At 61.3% G+C, this 22,304-nt stretch overlaps 1 protein-coding gene across 4 annotated transcripts in view; it reads right to left on the reverse strand.

Moving 5' to 3' along the window:
• GRB10 (growth factor receptor bound protein 10) overlaps positions 1 to 17,929 on the reverse strand; it is an 88,397-nt gene extending 70,468 nt beyond the window's left edge. For 3 of the 4 annotated variants that reach the window (XM_084896173.1, XM_084896175.1, XM_084896171.1), the window contains exon 1: positions 17,757 to 17,929. The gene's annotated coding sequence lies outside the window, so the exon portion shown is untranslated. Of the gene's footprint in view, positions 1 to 9,140; positions 9,297 to 17,756 lie in introns of those variants that run through there. The other variant, XM_084896172.1, reaches the window with a different exon arrangement.
• Positions 17,930 to 22,304: the final 4,375 nt, after the last annotated feature.

Genomic DNA, 22,304 nt, shown 5'->3' on the forward strand with positions numbered 1-22,304 from the left:
TAAATGCGGCCCACAGGAGGCCCGCTCCGGAGCGAAAGGCACAACTGGGCTGGAAGTAAGAAGGTGGAAAAGGCTTCTCACGTGAGCGGTAATGAAGAGTGAGGCGGCCACACCGCCATCAGCCAACATACACTCTTAGTGCGAGCCGTGCAAAGACAAAGGAGGGCATTATATGCTGAGTAAAGGTCAATTCGCCCCAAATATGTAACAGCTACAAGCACACATGCACCAAGCAGGACGGCCCAAAGGTACGAGGCACACGTGGCAGGCAGCAAGGAGAAAGGGGCAGTGTTACAGTCACAGCCGAGGACTCTGAAACTGCCTCTCAGTAACGGGCAGAGAGAGCAGCCTGCAGAGCGGCAAGAAGTCCAGGCCCTGGACGGCCCCACAAATCCCTTGGATGTCACCCACATATTCGGAACACTCCACCCAATCACAGAAAAATACACATTTTTTTTCCCCTAATGCATATGGAAAATCCTCAAGGATAAACCATATGCTGGCCACAAAAGAAGTCTTAGGAAATTTTAAAATATTGAAGTCATAAAAAAGATCTTTCCAACCACAACAGAATGAAACTAAAAATCCACAGCAGAAGCAACACTGGAAAATTCAGAAATATGCAGAAACGAACGCACTCTTTAAAAGCCAGCGGGTCAGAGAAAAGAGTCACAAGAGAAACTTTATAAAATATTTTGAGACAAATAAAGACAACACATCAAAAATTATGGGATGCTGCGAAAGCAGTGCTGAGAAGGAATTTTACACCTATAAATGCTTCTTTAAAAAAAAAAAAAGACTTCAACTAACCTAAATTCACACTTTCTATAGAACCACAAAAAGAACAAACTAAACCAAAAGCTAACAAAAGGAAGGAAAGAGTAAAGATTAGAGCAAGAATAAATTAAGTATAGGATAGAAAAGGAATAGAGAAAGATCAACAAAAGCAAAAGTAGGTTCTTTGGAAAAAAAAAAAAAATCAACAAAGTTGACAAACCTTTAGCTATACTGCCTAAGAAAGAAAAGAGGGGACTCAGATTGCTAAAATGAGAAATGAAACTAAGGACACTACCCCTAAATTTACAGAATAAAGCAGTTTGTGAGAGAATACTATGAACAAGTAACTGTGTGTCAACAATTAGATGATCTAAATGCAACGGGCAAATTCCTAGAAACACACCATCTACCAAAACAAAATCATGAAGAAACAGAAATATGAATGGATTTATAACTGGTAAATAAATTAATTTTCTGGATTTAAAAATTAATAAGATAAAAATAAAAATTCTCCGGGTTTAAAAAAATAAAATAAAGGCACTGAACTACATAGCTTCGCGGAAGAATTCTGCCGGACTTCAGAATATTCAGATCAGTCCTTCCCGATCTCTTCCAAAAGGCCGAGGAGGGAGCACCCTGCAACTCATTCTATGAAGCAAGCACTGCCCTGGTACCTAAGCCAAAGACACCGCAAGAAAACTATACCCCAATGTCTCTGATGGATACTGGTGCAAAAACTCCTACAAACCCCAGCAGGCCGAGCTCAGCACTGTCTAAAGGATGATTCACCTGACCACGTGGGATAGATTCCTGGAGGGCAAGGACAGTTCAATGCACACAAAGCAATCAGTGTAGCAATATACCGCGTCAATAGAATGAAGAGGGAGAAAAGCCTGCATTGACGGAGAAAATGCATTTAACAAATTACAACACTCTTCCATGATAAAAACAAAACAAAACAAAACACCACTCAAACTAAAAATAGAAGGTGTCTTGGTCCATTTGGGCTACTATACCAAAATACTGCCGCCTGGATGGCTTATAGAGAACAAAAATTTATTGCTCCCAGGCCTGGAGGCTGGAGTGTCAGCTCAGGTGCCAGCAGGGTCAGGTGGTGGATCTATTCCTGGTCACAGACTCGCACTGTATCCTCGCATGGCACAGGAGCGGGAGAGGTCTCTGGGTTCTGCTTTATAAGGGCACTGATCTCACTCATGATGGCTGAGCCCCAATCACCTCCCAATGGCCCCCTCGACTAGGATTTCAACATATAAAATTTTTGGGGGGGTGCCTTTTCCATGTATGGAAACCCTCAGGTAACTTCAGACTTAAAGGCAAAAGCTGTCCTTCTCAGACAGAAACAAGCCAAGGATGCTGGCCTGACCACGGCTATCCAAACTGGAAAGGGAAGCTCTGGCCAGAACACTCGGGCACGGAAAAGAAATAAAAGGTATCTAAACTGGAAAAGAAAAACCAAAATTATTTCTGTCCCCAGATAGCAATTTGGTACCTAGAAAGCTTTAAAGAGGTCTAGACATACAAAAAAATACTGAGTTAATAAATAAATTAATCAAAGTTGTAGAATACAAAGTTAACCTGCAAAAAATCAATTGTATTTCTATAGTCCAACAATGAACAATATGAAAGTGAAATTTACAAACAATTCTATTTATAACAGCATCAAGAATAAAATAGTTACGAATAAATTTAGCCAAGAGGCGCACATATCTCTAAGAACAGAAAGAAGATCTGCTTAAGAGAAGACACCTCATGGTCATGGATTGGAAGACTTAATATTGTTAAGTCAAAACAATCGACAGTTACTCACCAATGTTCAGTTTTTGTTTGTGTGTATGTGTGTGTTGTTGTTGTTTTTTTTGGTTTTTTTTTGCAGAAACATATTAAGCCATCCAAAATTCATATGGATTCCCCAAGGGACCCTGAATTGCCAAAACAACACTGAAAAAAACACCCTCAATGTTGGAGAACTCACACTTCCTGATTTCAAAACTTACTACGAGGCTACAGCAGTCCAAACAGTGTGACACTGCACAGGACGGGCACACAGACGATGGGATAGGAGAGCCCGGGAAGCAAACCCGCCAGTGGGGTGATTTTCAACACGGTGCCCACCAAGGCCAGTCCGTGGGGAAGGAGAGTCTTTTCAACAAAAGCCTCTGGGGAAACTGGATATCCACATGCAGAAGAATGAAGTGAACCCTCACTTTACCCTGTAAAAACAATTAACTCAAAACGGCCCGAAGACCTAAGTGCAAGAGCCGACCCCACAAAGCTCTTGGAGAACGGGAACCTCCGGGACAGTGGGTCTGGCAGCGACTTATTGGGAAAGACACTGGAGTCCAGGGGACAAAGGAATAAACAGATAAATTAAACTCCGTCAACACAGTTTCAGGGGGTGGGGGTGGCTGGGGAGAGGTCAATGGGGAAAGAGATGATGTATGTAATACTTTAAACAATAAATAATTAAAAAATAAACATAAAAATTGTATCAGATCAATGGAAAAAAATACTTTTCTATGTTATTATAATAGATGTCATTATACTTTGGTCCAAATCCATAGAATGTACAAGAAAGTACAATAAGGTGAACTATGAACTTTAGGTGATTATGATTATGTGTTTCTGTGTAGTTTCATCCTTGGTAAAAAAAAAAGGGGGGGGGGTGGCAATGCATGTGTAGGGGCAAATGATATACAAATGATATATGAGAAATCTCTGTACCTTCTTCTCAATTTCTGCTCTAGGCATAAACACAAAAAATGTCTTTAAAATTTTTATATTAATGTTAAAAAAATATATGTATTTTTCACAGTGAAAATAAAAATAATTTTAACCCATGGGAAAATATAGGTATGTTTTTTAAAACTTTTGTGGTATTTTGTTTTAGTTTGCTGTTGTTTGAGGACAAGAGAATGAAAAGATAACCCATAGTATGGGACAAAATAGTTGCAAATCATATACCTGATAAAAGGATTAATATCCATAATATATTTTTTAAAAACTCCCAAAAGTCAGTAACAAAACGCAAATCAAAACCACAAGGAGATAGCACTTCACCCCTTAGGGCAGCTATAAAAAAAAAAATCAGAAAATTCCAAGTACTGGTGAGGCTGTGGAGAAATTGGAACCCTTGTGCACTGCTGACAAGAATGTAAAATGGTGCCGCCTCCATTTTACATACAGCAATTCCTCGAAACGCTAAATATAGACTTACCCTGTAATCCGCTGCTTCACGTCGTGGTATGTACCCCCAAAGGCTGGAAGCAGGGGCTCAGAGAGCTGCGGGCCAAACCAAGGTTGATAAAAGCATAATTCCCAGCAGTCAAAAGGCTCAAGCAACCCAAATATTCAAAAGGACAAGTGGAGAAACAAGAGGTGTTCTGTACACACCCGGGAATATTAACAGCGCTCGGCGCGGACATGAAAGAAGTACCGACACGTGCCACACGTGGAGAGACCTTGCAAACGTTATGCTAAGTGAAAGAAGCCAGGCACAAAACCACCTATTGTATGATCCCAACCATCAAAACCCCCCCGACAGGCAGATCTACCGTGCAGAGCAGTGGTTGGTAGGACGGAGCGGGGGAGCTCGGAGGACATGTGGTGACAGAGGGCTCCTTCTGACGCCCTGAGTTATTCTAAAGGCGAGTGTGGCCCAGCCCACGTGGCTCCGTGGTTGAGTATCGATCCAAGAACCACGAAATCACAGTTCAATCCCCCATCAGGACACGTGCCCGGGTTTGGGGCTCCCTCCCCAGAGGGGGGCGCAGAAAAGGCAGCTGATTCTATCTGATCGTTGGTGTTTCTCTCTCTCTCCCTCTCCCTCTCTGAAATCAATAAAAATTTATTTTTGGGTTTTTTTTTTAAGGAAAAGGCAGGGGTTGTGCCCATCCTGACTGGACACTGTCTGTACTACACTCACACACCACTGACTGCACGTGTCTGAGTACGTTCATTCTGACGCGCGGTGCCCTTTACTGGGGTACACTGGGCCACGTGGGAATTGCATCCCAGAAAAGCTGCATTTGAAAAAAAGAGAGGGGGCCCCAGAGAAGACTAGGCCCTCCCTCGCTGGTGTGGCTCAGTGGACAAGGTATTGGTCTGTGGACTCAAGGGTCCTGGGTTCCATTCCGGTCAAGGGCATGTGCCTTGGTTGCGGGCACATCCCTGTGGGGGGTGTGCAGGAGGCAGCTGGTCGATGTTTCTCTCACATCGTTGTTTCTCTCTCCCTCCCTTCCTCTCTCTAAAAAAAAAAAAATCAATAAAATGTATTAAAAAAAAAAAAAAAAGACGAGGCCCATGACATAATCAGCACAAAAAGGGGTGCGCCCACTAACAATTCTGGCCCGGTCAGGCGGGCAGCCTCCCCGGGCACCAGCCTTGGCCCTCACAGTCCCAAGCAGGGCCTCCGTGGGTGGGTGCTCCGTGGGGACACCCTCTCACACGCGCGCACACTCCTCAAACGCAGGCAGGCAGGATCAGCTCCGGGCCCTTGAGGGACCAGAAGGTTCCAGGCCTTTCTAGGTGTTCTGATCACAAACAAGGCAGAAACCTCCGAACAGAGCCGGGGCGAGCCCCTGGGGACATGGAGCAGGACCCCACGCTCACGGGCACACACGGGACAAAGCAGGGCACAGGAGGAGGCCACTCGGAGAGCGCCGGGCTGGTCGCTGACAAACTCTTGGCAACCTTCCCCGATTAGGTAATAGCTTTAGCAGCGATAGCTCCTGCGGGGGAAGTGTCCTTTTCGGGGGCTTTCTAGAGAAAAGGAGCTGGAGGCAGGGGGGAGGGCGTGTGCTCGAGCGGGCCCGGGCAGTGTGGCTCCGGGGGGAGCGGGGAAGGAGGGGAGAGGCGGGTAGAGGGTCTCAGCCTGCCCCTCGCTGAGCTGGCATCTGCATTCTAACACCATCTCTAGGAGATAACCGGCTGTTTGCAGATGCGGTTAATATTTAACTGGTGTCAGTCCTGAAATTCGCCAGCGCCCTCCAGGAAAGTCAGCGAGGGATTGGGTTGTAAGACTTCCTAATGGTCCAGGCCCCCCGCCACCCCTCTGCCTCCTCCCCGCCCCCAGCGGGCCGGGACCCAGGCCGGCGGCCTCGGACATGTGGAATGGAGGACTGCGCGGTCCCTGTCAAAGCCATCCACGGCCTCCTCGGAACTCTCATCCTGTATCAGTTCATTCACCAGCGTCACCCCAACACCTTCAGCAAAAACGGGGAAAGAAGACAGAAAAAAGCGCCTCCCAGTAACCTCTGTCCCAGGTGACAAAGGGAGTGACCACGTGGCCCTGGCCCCTCACAGCCGCAGGAGGGGGCCGAGCAGCACTTAAAGGGACAAGACACACTGAGATCCCTCTTCTCCCCCGACAGGCCCCTGGCCTGCAGCCTGCTCGGCGCTCCCGCCCCTTCGCCTGACTGCCCCGCGTGGGGAGGGACACGGCCACACCACCCTGGGAGGGTTTTCCTGATGGGCCCACGTTTCCGGGCTCATTTCCAGCCCGGAAATCTAGGAAAGAGGGCCGAACCTCACACGGATGTCGGACCTGCCGTGTGACCACGCTGAATGCCGGGGTCCGGCCGGGGTGGTGTGGGGAGCCAACTTCCTTCCAGAGCCCACAGAAAAGGCCGGAGCAAGAGGGTCCACACCACTCCTCTGTTCATGCCCGACCCCGGTCCCAGGGCCGAGCCAGCCCCAGGCCACCTCTCCCCTGCCCCGCCCACCCGGCGGCCAGGGTTCTAACTCCAGCTGTGAAGGCCCTGGTCACCAGGCCGAGGTGCGGCCCCCGAGCCGGGCCATGTCCGAACCAGGCGTCACCCCTCAGGGGGCTCCACCCGGACTGGCGAGGCCAGGCCCAAACCCCGCAGAGGGCTTCGGGGCGAGGGTGGGAGCCCGGGGACAGGCGGGTCAGAGGTCACCCCCCCAGGACCCTGCCCCTGCCCGGCACCCCTCCACCTGAGCATCAGGGAGGAGGGCGACCTGCCTACCGGGCAGAGGAATGCGCACCTGCTCCCGCGGTTGCCTAAGACGTTCTTACTAAATCGCAGGACACACCCCGGGAGGCCCGGCTTCTGTGGGACCTCGAGGGTTGAGCGTCGAGGGAGTTTGAAATGTCGCCAAATTCCCAGATTCAAAAGACCCAGTGTTCTCTCGAGCTCAGAGCCCGGCTCCGGGCGGCCACTGGGAGTGGAGAGCCTTCGAAGACGTTAGGGGGAACTCGCACATGTGGTCTGGCGCCCCGAAATCCCGGCACCCCGCGACCCCCGCCTCCTGCGCGCTCCCCCGGCCCAGAGACTGGGGCCTGTCCCCCTGCCACTGCTACAGGGGCAAGGGGAGCACCGGGCACCCCACCTTCAGTGCATCCCCCCCAGAGAGCCCCCGTACAACACCTAACACCTCACCCCCGGGAGCCTGCCCAGCGCCGCCCGCACCACCAGGGCAGCCTGTGCTCCTGCAGGCCCTGACGCCCCGGATGGAAAACCCGGCAGACCCGCTCCAACTGCCCGCCCCTCCCAGCACAGAGCCGGGGGCCCCGGCCAAAGGAACAGGGCGAGGCCTGCTCCCAGCCCCGGGGACGGCCCGGCCGGCCTCCCCGGAACCACGGGCCCAGCCACGCAGGACACCAAGGCCCATGGCCGCGCCCGGGGTCACCCGCAGACCCTGGCCGGCACCTCCATACTCACAGAGACCGCCGCAGGGCCCGCCGCCCCCGGAGCGCAGCCCCGGGCGCAGGCACCGCCTCCGGGCCTCGAGCATCTATCTCCTCGGCGGGCTCGCCACGGACGGCAGGCCAGGCCGCAGGGGCTCGGAGGGACAATCAATATGGAAGAGGGCCGATCGGACTGCTTGTCCCGCGGAGCCGGGGCGCGGGGGCCCCACGGGCCGGGCGCAGCGCGTGGAGCGCCATCGGGGGGCGAGCCCTGCCCCGGCGCCTCGTCCCCGCGGTCCTCGGGGCCCTGGCAGTGATGGCGGCGGGAGGGTGGCAGGGGCAGTGTGACACACACGTCATCGGGGGCTGAGGGTGCGGGCGGGCCTGGGCCGCAGCCCGCGGCCGCGCCGCCCGCCGCCCCCGGGGCAGAGAGGGGCGGTGGGCCGGGGCGTCACTGCTGGCTCCGCATCAAACAATGAGCATCACGAGCGGGATAGCTACCGTCCACGGCGGCCACGGGGCCCAGGACTCCGCGGGCGGCCATGGCCGCCGCCCGAGCGGGTGGGGGCGGCGCTTCGGAAAGCACGCGGCAGCCGAGCCCCGGACCACAGGCGGCGGCGGGGACACAGCGGCGGGCCGGCGGCCGGCGGGCGCGGCGCGGACAAGAGAGCCACACCGCGGAAGGGGCTGTCGGTGCACCCGCGCCGCCGGCCCGTGCGCGCGCGGGGCTCGCCGCGGGGGACAGGGGGGTCGCTGCGCGCCCCCGGCGGGGCGGGGCGCGGCCACGTCATGCGCAGTGCGCAGTGCGCAGCGGAGGAGCCCGCCCAGCGGGCCGCGGCCCGGCCTGCGCCGCGCGGACAAGGGAGCCACCCGGCGGACGGGGCCGTGGGTGCAGCCACGTACCCGCCGTGGCCAGGCTTGCAGCATGGAGCCGCGGCGGGCGGGGCGGGGCTGGGCGGGGCACGGCTGCGCAGGCGCAGTGGCGCAGCGCAGGGGACCGCCCAGCGGCCTGCGTGCCGCGGTCTAGGGAGCCACACCGCGGAGGGGGCCGCCGCTGCGCCGCCGCGCGGGCCGGACTTGCCGCACGGGGTCGCTGCGCGCGCACGGCTGGGCAGGGGCGCGGGCTGCGCAGGCGCAGTGGCGCCGCGCCGGGGACCGCCCAGCCCGGTCCACCGGCCGGGGCCCCGCCCAAGCGGGCCGCAGAGCCTCACCGCGGGGGGGACTTCTGGTGCACCTGCGTCGGTGCCTGCTCGCGGGACTTGCCGCATGGGGTCGCTGCGCGCGCGGCTGGGCTTGAGTGCGGCCGCGCGGCACGCAATGTGCAGAGCGGAGCACGGGCGCCCGCTGCTCCGCTGGTCTGCCCGGCCGGGGCGCCGTGCCGCGGGTGGGACTTCCGGTTCATCGGTGCCCGGCGCCCACTGAGGAGGACTGGGCACGCGGGGTCACTGCGCGCTCCCGGCTGGGCCTGGGCACGGCCGCGCAGTGCGTAGGCAGCAGCATCGGAGCCAGCTCGGCCGGTCCGCCCAGCCGGCTTGCCGTACCGCCCGCGGGTGGGACTTCCGGTTTACCCGCTCAGCGGGCCTGGGCGCAGGGGGTCACGCGCGCTCACGGCGGGGCCGGGGCCGGGCCGCGCAGCCTGGGAGCCCGCGCGGTTGGTCCGCCGGCCGGCGTGCCGAAGCGGACCGCAGAGACGTACCGCGGGTGGGACTTCCGGTGCCCTCACGTCGGTGTCCGTCACCTGCCGAGCCGAGAGGAACTTGGCCGCCGGGGTCCCGGCGCGCATGCGGCCGGGCGCGGGCACCAGGGCACCGGGCGCTTGGCGGGCCCCGTGGGCCGCAGGGGACCACGGCGCCACACCCTGGAGGCCCGCCGCCGCCGCGCCTACCTCAGAGCCCGCCACCTGCCGAGCGGCACCGGCGGCACCGGCGGCCACGCGCGCTGGCGGCCGGGCGCCGGCACAGCGGCACCGCGCGCCCGGCCTGGCGTGGGAGCCGGCTCAGCTGGTCCGCTGGCCGAAGTGCTGAAGCGGCCGCGGCGCCGCGCCGGGGGTGGGACTTCCGGTGCCCGCACCGCCGGGCGGCCGCACGGGGGCGCTGGGCGCACGCGGCCGGGCGAGGCGGGCGCCGGGCGTGGGAAAGCGCTCAGCTGTCCGCTGGCCGAAGTGCTGAAGCGGCCGCCGCGGGCCGCACCTGCGCTGCCCGGCAACCGGCGGCGCGGGGGCTGCGCGGCCTCGGCGCAGGCAGAGCGCACGGCTCCGCGGCAGGACGCGCAGCGGGTCCGCTGACGACAGGCGGGTGGACCATGAAGCCGCAGAGCCACGCGCCGAGGGTTCGCCCGCGCCGGCGCGGGGATTGGCGCTCAGAGTCGCCGGGCGCGGGCACAGGCCGCCCCGCTGGCGGCACAGCCCAGACCCCGGGGTCTTTGGCCCCTGGCGCAGCCTGGGGTGCTGCACCCAACACGGAGAAGCGGGGAGCCACTTCCAGATCTGCCAAGTGTAAGGTGACCAGCCGTCCCGCTTTTGGTGGGACAGCCCCGATTTTTAGCAATTTGTCCCGCGGCGTTTTAAAAAAGTCCTTATCTTTCAAAAAATCGGGACTTTTTTTCAAACGCCGCGGGACAAATTGTTAAAAATCGGGGCTGTCCCGCCAAAAGTGGGACGTCTGGACACCTTAGGCCCAAGTGGGGCATCACCCCTCGTCCCCCGCCCACCACTCTCTATGGCCTGGGGGAGCCTACAGCAGACCCCCCCCCCCCGGGCGGTGAGGCGCTCTGAGGAAGGGGAGGAGGGCAGGGCCTGGTCCAGGACCACCACAGGGAGCCCAGCACCGAGGTGGGGTGCAGGCGTCATGTGGTGAGGGCTCCTGATACAAACCCCTGGTTCTCATGGCAACCCCCCCCAAAAAAATACCCCTGCCCTCCCCACAATCACCCTCCACCCTACTGAGCAAGGGCACATACTGGCCACTCACAGAACCCCGAGTCCACCTCACCCACCCTGAAACCACACACAGCACGGCGCTGGGGGCGGAGGGAGTCTCAGACGTGTGACTGGCCTCCCCTCTCCCCACCCACCTGGGGGGCCCTGACCCCCAAAGCCAGCCATTTCCAGCTGTCCCGAGTCAGGATTGTCCAACTCCCCTCCCCAAAATGTCAGCGAGAACGCCAAGGAAGGGCAGACTGTCCTGAAGCCACAGGCACAAAGCTATTGGGACATCACAGAGAAAAGAGATGAATTCAAAATGATGGCAAGGAAACACTACATACGGGATATCTGCTCCCCACTAGTCTCTGCACATACATACACACACACACACCCCTGCCACGCGCCAGGGCACAGACAGGCTTGGAGAGGGTAAGGGGCTTGCACTCAGGGCGACAGGCGGGACCTGCGGGCAGAGGGCCCTCCCTGGCAGAGAAGGCGGCAGAGGGCCGAGGGGTGTAAAAGGCAGCGAGGACAGAACAGCCTGCTGCCGACACCAATTCCCCAAACTCAAACCCAGCCGCTGCCCCGCGCCCAGCGGCAGGAAGGCAGGGGGCTCAGGGGGGAGGGGCTGCAGGGGGAGGCGCTCCGGGGCGAGCGCGGGACCCCCGACTCACCCTCACCGCTCCAGAAGGCAGAGACGCAGATAATCACCCGGGCGGGGGGAGATGAGGCCCACATTCCTGGGCTACTTAGAGGCGGCCACAGGAAAGCAGGGGGAGGCAGGTTCTGGGAGCCGCCACGAAGGAGTGTCCACCCCAGAACAAAGGACAAGAGCCTCCCCGTCGGGGCAGGTCGCGGCTGGCCTGCGCCCAGCCCGAGATGCTGCGGGGGGCGCCCGGCTCGGGCCCCGGGAGAGCAGCCCGCGGGAGGAGGAGAGCGCAGGCACAGAACTTGCCTGAGGTCCCAGGGAAAGTCAGCGCGGGGAGCCGGCTCTCCGCGGGGCCTCCTGGCTGCCAGGGCGAGGAGGGGGCTCAGGGCGGGAGCACCGCCTCTGCCTCGCGCCCCCGCGGCCTGCGGGGCTCCGGCCGGTCCGGGATGTGGGAGCGGGGCGGGGAGGCAGAGGCAGACGACAGGAAGGAATCCAGAAAGCCCAGCCCTGTGCCGCGTGTCCGCTCGCCTCCCGCCCCTCCCCCGCCGGGGCTCGCACACCCAAATCAAACACGCACGTAAGTTCCTGCCTGCCCAAGGGTCTGCTTTCTGGGGAAGCCGGCCGCAAGCAGGAGAAAAAAAAAAAAGTAAAAGTGAAAAAGTAGCTACAACTGGAGAGAAGGGACCACAGGAAAAACTAAAACTAAAACTCACATCTCCGGAAAAAAAGATTTAAAAAGACAGCGTGCCTCTCTGAAACAGGAATATGATGCCATTAACATGAGAGTAACTGTTTAGGGCGACATCTCACCACTGCAGACTCAGTGGCTGGAACACAGTCCCCCTCCAGCGGGGTGCTGAGTGTGAGGGGACCGGGGAGGCGGGGGGTGGGGGGAGGATAGGAAATCTGTGTTTTCCACTCAACTTTTTTTTGCAAGGAATCTAAAGCTACTCTAAAAAGGTAAATTTAGGGGAAAATAACCAAAAAAGAGGTCCTAAAAATTAAAAATGAAGATAGAGAAAGCTACTGGGAAAGTTAGTCACGTTGCTGTGCCCCACAACCTAGGGCAGCACAAAGACACAGGATGGGGTCAGGATGGAGAAGGGTGGGCAGCCCCCTGGCCAGAGCGCCGTCCCCAGGGGCTCGACCCCCGTCAGGAGCAAACAAGCACCACCCCCTGGTGCACTAAGAGGAACCACTGTGATCTCCTCCCCCTCCCCTCCTCCTATTCCCGCTCCCTTTCTCTCTCAAATCAGTACATTTTTAAGGGAGAGAGAGAACCAGTTCAGGCAGCTGACCAGCAGATAAAAAACCCCTCTCAGAAGAGAGGAGAGGAGAATGGAAGAAGGTAAATTAAAGAATTAACTCAGAAACCGGTCCCATCCCCAAAGGACCCGAGTTCCCGTCCAGAGGGGCCCCGGAGGTCCCCGCCCCCATGCTCGGCCCCGAGGGGCTCCCAGACAAAGACAAAGGGAGCTCGCGGGCGTGAAAGAGAGACGATGGGGGAACAAACCAACAGAAGCACCAGGACGTCTCCGCACGCAGAGAACCAAGGACCCGCCGGCCTCGAGCAGCCGCCTCCCGCCCGCACAGCGGGGCCTTCCACCTTCGGAGGGAAAGCCGCGCTCAGACAGACCCGCAGGCCTCAGAGTCCGCAGGCACCTCTCTCCTGGACGCTGTGATGGAATGTTACCATCGAACTCTGGAGAGAGCCAGGCCAGAGGGGTCAGGAGAGCCAAGAGCAGGGAAGGATGGAGAAGGAAGCAGCCAGGGCGGCTGTGGACTGGGAGCCCGAGGGGCCCCAGGGCCCCGAGGAGAGATGGTTTCCAGGAGATAAAGCTGGCCACCTACCGAGGGTGTGCGAGAGGACATTTGCACACCGTGTCAGTTTGGAGCGGGGTGGGAGCAGGGCGCGATAAGTGCAGAGACCACAAAGCAGATGCGAACACAGCGCAGGAGGAAAGGAGAGGTCCTCGGACAGGGAAAGCCAGCCCAGTCTCCGAGGCCGGCTGGGGCGGGCTGTCACAGCGTGGTCTGGGGGAGGGGGGTGTCACAGCAGCATCTGTCCCCCAAGTCCTCGCCCAGCCCCGTGAGCTGAAGAGAGCAGGAGGACGGAAAAAGTCCCAGAGTGGGATTCCGACGGGGCCGTCTAAGCGGGGACACTGGCGCTGGGAGACGGGGAGGGGGAGGGAGCCCGGGGGGGAGCGATTTGTGATTCCTCATGCAGACATCTGCTTAGAAATATGAAGGTAAAGACAGAAAAAAAAAAAAAAAAACAGAAGGAAAAAAACACCCAACTCCTAAGCCGCCGCCTTTCCTTCTGGGAGTTACCTGACAACAGGGTGCCTGGGTGTTGAGGGCTGAGGACACTGGGACCTCCCCGCGGACAGATCTGTCTGGTGAAGACACCCCGGGCCAGCAGGAGGGCCCACCTCTCGGGGGGAGGGGGGTTTCTCCCGCCTGTCCCTCCTCCCAGTGCCCTCCCCTCCAGACCTGAGTCCAGAGAGAGGCTCCGTCTCCTTTCTCTACAAACAGCCGGGAGGGTCCAGGAGAGAGAGGGGCATTCTGGAAAAAGCCAGGAGCAGGCTCTCCGGCCACGGCCACCTGGCGGGAGCAGCCCTCCCCAGCAGCGCCCGGATGTGGGGAGGGGTCTGCCTGGGGCGAAGGACCCTCCTCCACGCAGGAGGCTGATGCTGCACCAACTCCTGATCTCAGCGCTCCTGGGCTCACAGGGCTCTTGGCCTCTGTGGGTCCCCTGAGCCAGGAAGCCTAACCTGGCGGGTGGGTGGGAGCGTGAGACGTTTCTGTTAAAGGGCACGCCACCCAGAAAAGAGTGGGAGAGACCACCGCCCGGACTGGCTCGGGGTGAGAGTTCAAAAAACAACTCAGCAAACCGAGGCCCAGTCCTCCCAGAGCTCCTGCCGTGCCTGGCGGCCCTGAGGGCCCGGCTGCAGAGCCCCCGCTTCCAGCCCCGGGACAGCGTCACAGCCACGGCGAGGCCCACGCGCGGGCTCCGTGCCAGCCGCTCCACGAGCCACGTGCCCGGCGAGGCCTCGCCGATTAATAGAAAGCAGGACACTCAGAGCCCCGGTGGACGTGCCAGAGGCAGCATCTCCAGCTCCTGCCACCCGCCACCTGCCCCCCGAGGGCACGCCACGTCGCCCACAGCGCGTCCGGTGGCCGTGCCCCCTGCCCCCAGGCGCCGCGCGAGGGGCCCGCTCAGGGAGCACATGGCGGCAGCTGGAGCCGCGGGCGGGCCGTGCGCAGTGGTCAGCCCGGCCGAGGGGGGGCGCATTCCTCCCGATCCCCTTCCCGCCACCGGGGCCAAAGCACACCCCGCGCAGCTGCTCCCCGAGAGGAGCCTCGCGTGGAGGGGCACTTCCCCAAGCCCACAGACCCCACGCTGCACACAGCCGGCTGTCCCTCCCAGCAGACCACCCTCCTCCCGGGGCCCGGGCAGGCCCTACAGCAGGACGGCACCGAAGGGCCTCAGAGATGTTCCCTCCACAAGACACCCCCTTCTGCATGACGGGCACCTGGAAGAGCGAGGCTCCCCTCACTCCCAAGGGGACCCCTCGCCCTAAAGTCTGGGTGTCCCCACAGCAGAGGCACATGGCTCGATCCCGCCTGTTGCTCTCTCAAGGGCAGTCACCATTCTTTCTTTCATTGTCACAAAAGGGTGGTCAGCCTGGCCCGTGTGGCTCAGTGATTGAGTGTCAACCTATGACCAAGTAACTATTTGATTCTGGTCAGGGCACATGCCTGAAATGGGGGGAGGGGGGCAGTATACAGGAGGCAGCTGATCCATAATTTTGATCATTAATTTCTCTCTCTCTCTCTCTCTCTCTCTCTCTCTCTCTCTCCCCCCCCCCTTTCCCTTCCTCTCTGAAATCAATAAAAATATATATTTTTTTAAAAGTAAAAAATACAGAAGGGCTGTCAGCCTCCCTGAGACCAGGCTTTAAGGCTGTAAGGGTCACCTGCTTGCACCCCCAGCTGGTTAACAGGCCCCGTGTTCACTAACGAGATGCCCAGACCAAAAGCCCTCCGCTCACCCTCTGCTCAGAAGCCACGGAAGGTGGCCGGAGGCAAAGGTGTCCCCCGCAGACTCCCCAGGCGTGTGCGGCTAAAACACGGACACAGATCCCTCGCCAGCCGGGGCTGGGACCCGAGGCCCGTTACGCGCCCATGAGCACAGACCCTCCCCGCTGCTCCAGAGCGAAGCACAGAATAAGACCAGACTCAAAAAAAAACACTCCACTCGCAGAAAAAGTTTTATTTAAATTGTGGACAGGAGACCGATGGCTTAGACGAGACAAAGCAAACATTTTCTGCTGCTGGGCCCCTTCGAGGCCAGGTTGGCGAGACAGACGGGGTCTGTGCCTCCAGCTGCAAACGCACAGAGAAGGCCTGGGCAGAACCCCTCGGACATGGGTGCTTTTTCTTTAATCCTCACCCGAGGGTACTTTTTCCATCGCTTTTTTTTTTTTTTTTTTTTTTGACTGAGTGGAAAGGAGGGAGGAGGTGGGAGGAGAGGGAAAGAGAGAATTGATGTAGGAGAGATAAATGGATTGGTTGCTTCTCACACGTGGCCCTGGTCGAGGCCAGGGGGACTGAACCTGCACCTGAGATGTGTGCCCTTGACTGGGAACCAAAACCAAGAGCAGCCCTCTGGCCTGGGGGCCTGGGCTCTAACCACGAGCGGCTGGCCCCTTTTCGGGCGGGGGCCTGGCCTCCACACACTGTGGAGTCTGGAACCAGCCGTGGCGGCAATACCAAACCGTTTGGACGGCTCTTGGATTCCGACTTCCTTCTTCTCGCCCGGTGGGGGCCATCGCTGGGCCCCATTCCTGGTGGCTACCGCCCCGCCCAGCCCTGGCCGAGGCCCTGGCCTGAGCCTGCCCACGCCAGGCCCCTGGTCCACACACAAAAGGCATCTGGGCTGCCCCCACCCCCATGAGACAGGCAACGGACAACTTCGGGGTATACAACTTTTATTAAAACGCCGTTTTCGTGGCCATAAACGTCCCTGGCAGATCAAACGCACGACTTTGTGGAGATCTGTGCTTCCTTCCAAAATAAACGTGTCTTTGAGTATAAACAGCGAGTGGACAAAAGAAAATATTGAGAATGACCCAGGCGATAAAGGCCGAACTCTGCACAGCTGGGAACCTCAGGGCCAGCCGTGAGTCTCTCATTCTCCGGCCTGAGACTGGGGGTGACTGGAGGCTGTGTGTGTGCATGTGCATGTGCGTGTGCGTGTGCGTGTGGTGTGGGGGTGTCCTCTGGCCATCCCTGCCTCAGAGGCAGAAGCCCTTGTGCAGCAGGAGAGAGCTCACAGGACTGAAACGACAGCCAGGGCTTTGCTGGCCCGGTGCCCGGGGCGGCCAGTGTCCCCTCTCGAGCCTCAGTTTCCAAACTTGTGAAATGGGGGTGGTCCGGGCGCCAGAGGGTGCAGAGCAGCAAGGCTGCGACCCCCTCTCCTGCAGGGACAGGCTGCAGAGGCGGCGGCCACACTGCCCTGAGTCCCTGTGATGGGAGAGCCCCGGGGTCCCCGGAGACCCCCTCCCCCGTGTGCGCCGTCCTCGGGGCTCCCACTGCAAAGAGGAGAACCTCGAATCCCCGCCGTCGTCCCAGGAAACACGGGGTTCAGGACTTTTCCTGAGTAAACCCTCTCCGCCCTCCCCCGAAAGACACTCCCCCTCCTCTCGGAGTCAGCACTGCTGCTCGGAGAAACCAGATTTACCCAATTTTACTGTGAGAGAGAGACGGGGAGGGGAGGAGGGAAGGGGGACTCTAAAGCCCACCCCGGGGCCGCGGCTTTGTGGGGAGCCGGGCCGGTGCGGGGCGCGGGGCGCGGCGCGGGGCGCACACGCTGATCGGCGCCTCGGAGACAAAGTGCCCCCGCCGCGGCGGCCCGGGAAGTTGGGCAGCGGCCCGTGCGCCCCGGTCCCCCCGGCCCGTCTCCCCGCCTCCGGGACCCCTGGGCGCGGGGCCGGGAGCCTCCGGAGCGGCCGGCACCTGTGGCGCCCGCCGCCCGCCGCGCCGCCGGGACGGAAAGTTGGGGTCCCCCGATCCCGGCGGGGGGGGCGGACACAATGAAGGGGGCACCCTCTCCGCGCCCCCGGGCTGCGGGCCTCCCGGCGGTGCTCGCAGGGGGAGAGGGCGGCGAGTTGCATCAGAAATTCCCTCCGCAAACCGCACGCTCTTATCGCGCCTCCACGGCTGGCGGCGGCGGCCCGCGAGCCTCCGGGCCGGGCCGGGCCGGGCCCAGCGCGGGGAGCGGGCCGCTAACGGAACCGGGGCGGGGGGGGGGGGGCGGGAAAAAAAGAAAGAAAAAGAAAAAAGATCCCGAGGCCGCGCCGCTCCGGGCGGGAGGGTCCGGCCAGCCGCGCGCGGGCGGGCGCACCGGCGGCTGCGGGCGCGGAGGCGGCGCCCATCCTCCCGGCCGGAGCGGCCATCGCCCGACCGCGCGCCCCCTCCCCGCCCCGCGCCGCCGCCCGGAGGGTCCCGCGTCCGTCCTCCGAGGCCCCGCGGCTCCCGGGTCCCGCGCCCGCGCGCAGAGCCCGGCCCGCCCGCCGCCCCGCGCCCCGCGCCCGGCCCCGGCCGCAGCCCCCGGCCCCAGGCGACGCCCTTCCGCCCGCCCCGCGCCCCGCGCCCCGCCGAGGGCGCGCAGACAATGCCGGGGCCGCCGCCGCCCGCCCGGCCGCAAAGTAACTTGCGGCCGCCCCGCCGCCTACCTGCGCCTCCTCCTCCTCCTCCTCCTCCTCCTCCTCCGGGCGGCGGCCTCTGCGCTCCGTCCGGCGGGCGGCACGCGCGATCCGGCCCCGAGCGGCGGCGCAAACTTTGCTCCGCGGCGTCCGGGCCTGGAGCGAGCTGCGGCGGCGCTGGGTGCTGCACCTCCCCGCTCCCCGCCCCCGCGCCGGGCTTTAAACCCGCGCCCCGCCCGCGCCCGCGCCCCCGCCCCGCCCCCGCGCCTTCCTGCTCCGCCCCCGCCCGGACCGCTGGCCGCCGGCGCGGGCGGAGCCGGGCGCAGGGCGTGGCGGGCGCGGCGGGCCGGACCCTCCCCGCGGCTGCCGCGCCGGGGGCGGGCGCCTGCACCCCGAGGCCTGCCCCCCCCGGACCCCCGGACCCCGACACCCCAGACACCCCAGGCCCGGGCGCCCGGGGAGCACGCGGGGACCTCTCTGTCCGGAGAGGCGATGTGCAGGCGAATTCTTTCAAACTCCCAGTCCCCACGGTGCGGTGCGGCCCAAGCCCTGCACCCGGGAGCCCGGGTGTGTGTGCTCAGCTCAGAACCAGCCCAGCGGGGCTGGGGACTCCCTGCCTGAGCCTCAGTTTCCCCATCTGCGGGTGAGCGCCGAGTGCCTGCAGGTGGAGGGGGAGGCCCCACACACGTGGTTAACACCAGCTAAGCCTCAGCGTCCTCACCTCCGAGATGGGCGCATTGGCCCGCCCCCTCCCTCTGAGTGTCACACTCTGCAGCTGGTGACCTGCCAGCACAGAGAAACCTGGTCCCTGGCCCCGCTGGCGCTCCTGGGGGCGCTCAGGCCTCCGCCGCGGTGCACATAGGGTGGTGATTGTGCCTTTTTTGGGTCTCGGTGTTGTAAAAACAGCGAGGACAGTAACTTACCTTTAGGAAGCTGCGTCTGTGCCAAACATTCCCGTCTCCCACTGAGGCCTCCAGGGCTCCTGGAGGCACCACCGTGCAGCCCGGGGAGCCAGGCTCACAGGCCCCGCGGGCAGCCAGGATGCTGGGCCCTTTGAGGCGCTGCCTGTGGTCCCTGCTCTTCCCGCCTGTGCGTGGGGGTGTGAGGAAGGGCCACTAAGGGATCCTCCTGGGAATGTGGGCCCCGCAGTCCACGCCCAGAAAACCAACTGCAAGAGGGGAGAGCAGGGGGTGAAGACTCTTGGGTCCCAGGGAGACCGGAGAAGAGGACCCTGTCTTACACGAAGGGCCCTGGAGGCAGTGAAAGAGCCAAGCTGCCCTGCTCGCCCGCGTGGCAGCCGGGACGCACAGCCGGCCCCTCAGCACCGAATGCGGCCCCGGACACCAGGTGCAGAGGCCTCCGAGCACTGCTCCAGTCGTTTTTAGGGTTCAGTCCCTGTGCCCCCCCCCCCTTTGATGCCTCTCCTGAGCGTAGGGGATTAGCTCACCTAACTCCACTGCAGTCACCGCATTCGCAGGCTCACATCAATCACACACACATCGAATCCGGTCCCCCCTCCGGCGCTGCAGGATCCCCATGTCCTTCCCCTCCTCGCGAGGTCCGCTGGTGAGGGGGACGCTGAGGCCGCAGACATCTCTGCGGACAGGCGAGGCCCACACCCCGGCCTCGGGGTCCTGCTCGCACGGCCCGGGACCCCTCAGGGACCGAGTTCTTTTTTTTTTTTTTTTTTTTTTTAATACATTTCTTTGATTTTTACAGAGAGGAAGAGAGGGGGACAGAGTTAGAAATATCAATGAGAGAGAAGCATTGATCAGTGGCCTCCTGCACGCCCCCTACTGGGGATGTGCCAGCAACCAAGGTACATGCCCTTGACTGGAACCGAGCCCGGTCAGTCTAAGGGCCAATGCTCTATCTACCCTCAGTCTACGGTCCGATGCTCTGTCCACTGAGCCCATCTGGTTAGGGCTCAAACCTGCAGTTTTAACAGACAGACCACCCCCCTCCCATGACCCACAATGCACCAGGGGATGCCTTGCACTCTCTCCAGAGGAGAAACAAGGCTGTCCCCAGGGCACGGTGGGGCTGCTGGTGTCCGGAAGGTTCCTGGTGGTGCCGTGCCCAGCAGTGTCCGGGGCACCGAGACTCAGAGAGGGAGCAGGAGGGAAGGCTTGCCGGGCGCCTCACCAAAGCCAGGAAAGAATGCGCCGGGCAGTCACATTTCGCCAGGAATGCCGGGCTGGGGCCAGGGGGCGGGGGAGGGGGGAGGCCACGGGGCAGGCAGGAGGCTTGGCACGAGGCCAGGCTGCCAAGGCCGGAGGCACTGCTGGCCACTCAGTTGCCTCCACTGTGCCCCCCGCGGCGATAGAGGGAGCGAGATGCATGTTGTCAGACCAGCCCTCTGTGGGACTGTCCGCTCCGGGGCTGGGGGGGGCTGCTGAGCGGAAGGGTGGGCCAGTGCGATGCCTGCCCCTGGGGACCCCAACCAGAGTCCCGGAGGGTCTGCCCAGAGCCCAGGAGGGCACGTGGAAGGGAGTTCCAAAAACAGGCCCAGGATAGACGCCCCCAGATTCCCATCTCCATCTCCCCTTCCCTGGCGGGGCCCCTGCCGCTCCTGTGTTCCATTCCCATGGGAAGCTGTGTTCTTAGGATGTCTCTCCCCCCCCCCCTTTTCCTGAAACAGCTCCCAGCAGGTGACCTTACACCCAACCCGGGACTCATGGGAGGCGTTTGCTACCGGGCAGAAACCACGTTTTGTGGGGTGTGGGAAAGGAATTCAGCTGTGCGACCAGAACAGGGCCACGGCCCCAGAAGCTCCCCATGGCCCCCGGAAACCGACCCGGTCCCCACTCGCCGAGCCACGCCTCTGCCTCGTGTCCCCGAGTTTTGCCTTTTCCAGACCGCACGGGCCATTTCACACCAACGTGAGCTAACAGAATACGTCCGCGGCTCAGGGCGCTTGGTGGTTTGAATCCCCGGAAGTCCAGAGCGAGTAGAATTCAAACTAAGAACAAACCTCTGTGACGGGTCACGTGTCGCGGGCGCTCCTGAAGATCGGGGCTGAAGGAAGCAAAGAAAGAAGCCGGACTTGGTCTCAGCACCACGTCCACGTCCACGTCCACGTCTGCGCACCTGGGGGCCGTGGTGTCCACGGGTAAAGCGTCGCCTCCTCCTGCCTCCACGTTGCTGGTAACTTGTTCAGCCTGAGGCTGCTCAGCCCGTCAGGAGGTGTCGGCTAAGAGGGCCATCTGCCGCCTGCGGCCGGGCTGGGCGGGCAGAGAGGAGCGGCTGGCCTGGGAGACGGCTCGGTGAGGGTCCCCGCTGGCACGGTGAGCGAGCGGCGTTGGCATCGGTCCTGGCCCAGCACTGACGGCCGACACGTGGGACGTTTCAACGGCACCGAGGAAGGTCTCGTGGTCAAGGTCAGTCTCCTGATTCAGATGTGAGCCCGGTCCAGGGTCTTTGCTCCTCAGAGCTCAGCGGTTTTGAGACGGAGTGATTGACAGGGCAGATTTCTTCGGGAGAAGCTCAGTGTTCTCCCTCCTCCTCTCCCTCCTCCTCCTCCTCCTGCCCCGGCTTTCTGTCTCACCTTCTCCCCTCTCCTCTCCCTCGTCATCCTCCCCGGTCCCAGCAGCAAGTTTTCCGTAAACGTTGTTGTCAGGTGTGTAGTCAGCTCCGGGCCTGTGCCGTCTCCAGTAAATAACCAACAGAAAACGCCAGTGTGTCTGACCCTCCTTCTGCCCCTGATCCTGGCTCCACGCTCCCCTCTTGTCGTTTTAGTGCTTTCTGTGCAGCCAGCTCTTGGATGCAGGCCTGAGGGCTTCTCTCCTGCAGGTTCCGCCTCAGCTACGGGGGACCCAGGGTGCATGCCTGGGTCCGGGCCACGGAAGGGACTGGACCTTCATTTATCCAGTTTAGGGTTTTCACCTGCACGCACCCCTGCCTTCAGGGAGGCTGAGGACTTGGCTGGGCGGCTGGGAATTCAGCCCATCTGAGACCAGAGGCGCCCGCAGGTGAGCAGACCTGAGGGCGCCCTGGGCCGAGCCCACGCCGCGGGCACTTCCCAGAGTCCACTGGGGCCGGCCTGGCAGGGTGGTTGGTTCCCTTGGCGCTGAGATCCAGGTGGCATTCAAATGCCCATCGGAGGACACGTGGGTCCACCTGGTGCAAGGCCTGGCTGAGGACGGAGGCCGGGCAGGTGCGCAGTGGCGGGCAAGGACCAGGCTGGGCTCAGGTCCAGCAGGAAGTGGGTCAGGAGGTCACGCCTCGCGCCCAGGAAAAGGCGGCGTCCCACGCCAGAACCAGGACATGGGCCTGCGGGGGCGGTGGTCCCAGCCCTCCTGAGCCCCTCAGAGCCGGACGGGACAGCCAGTCCTGCAGGGCTGGGAGGGGACACAGATCAGGGGTCAGGAGTAAGCTTTCAGTTTTCACGTGACCACCCGCGAACGGTGGCTCTGAGAATCGCTCGGAGTGTTGAGCTGTCCAGGCCGAGGGTGATGGCTTCGGCGGCCGCATCCCAAACGCTCCCTGTGAAACCCGGTGCTCCCCTCTGGGACCTGGGTGCTCCCCCCATGCCGGGTGCTCCCCACCCAGGGGCTCCCCCCCCCCCCGGGTGCTCCC

The sequence above is a fragment of the Pipistrellus hanaki genome (genome assembly GCF_964339955.1).
Source record: "Pipistrellus hanaki genome assembly, chromosome: 10".
NCBI classification, from domain to species: Eukaryota; Metazoa; Chordata; class Mammalia; order Chiroptera; family Vespertilionidae; genus Pipistrellus; species Pipistrellus hanaki.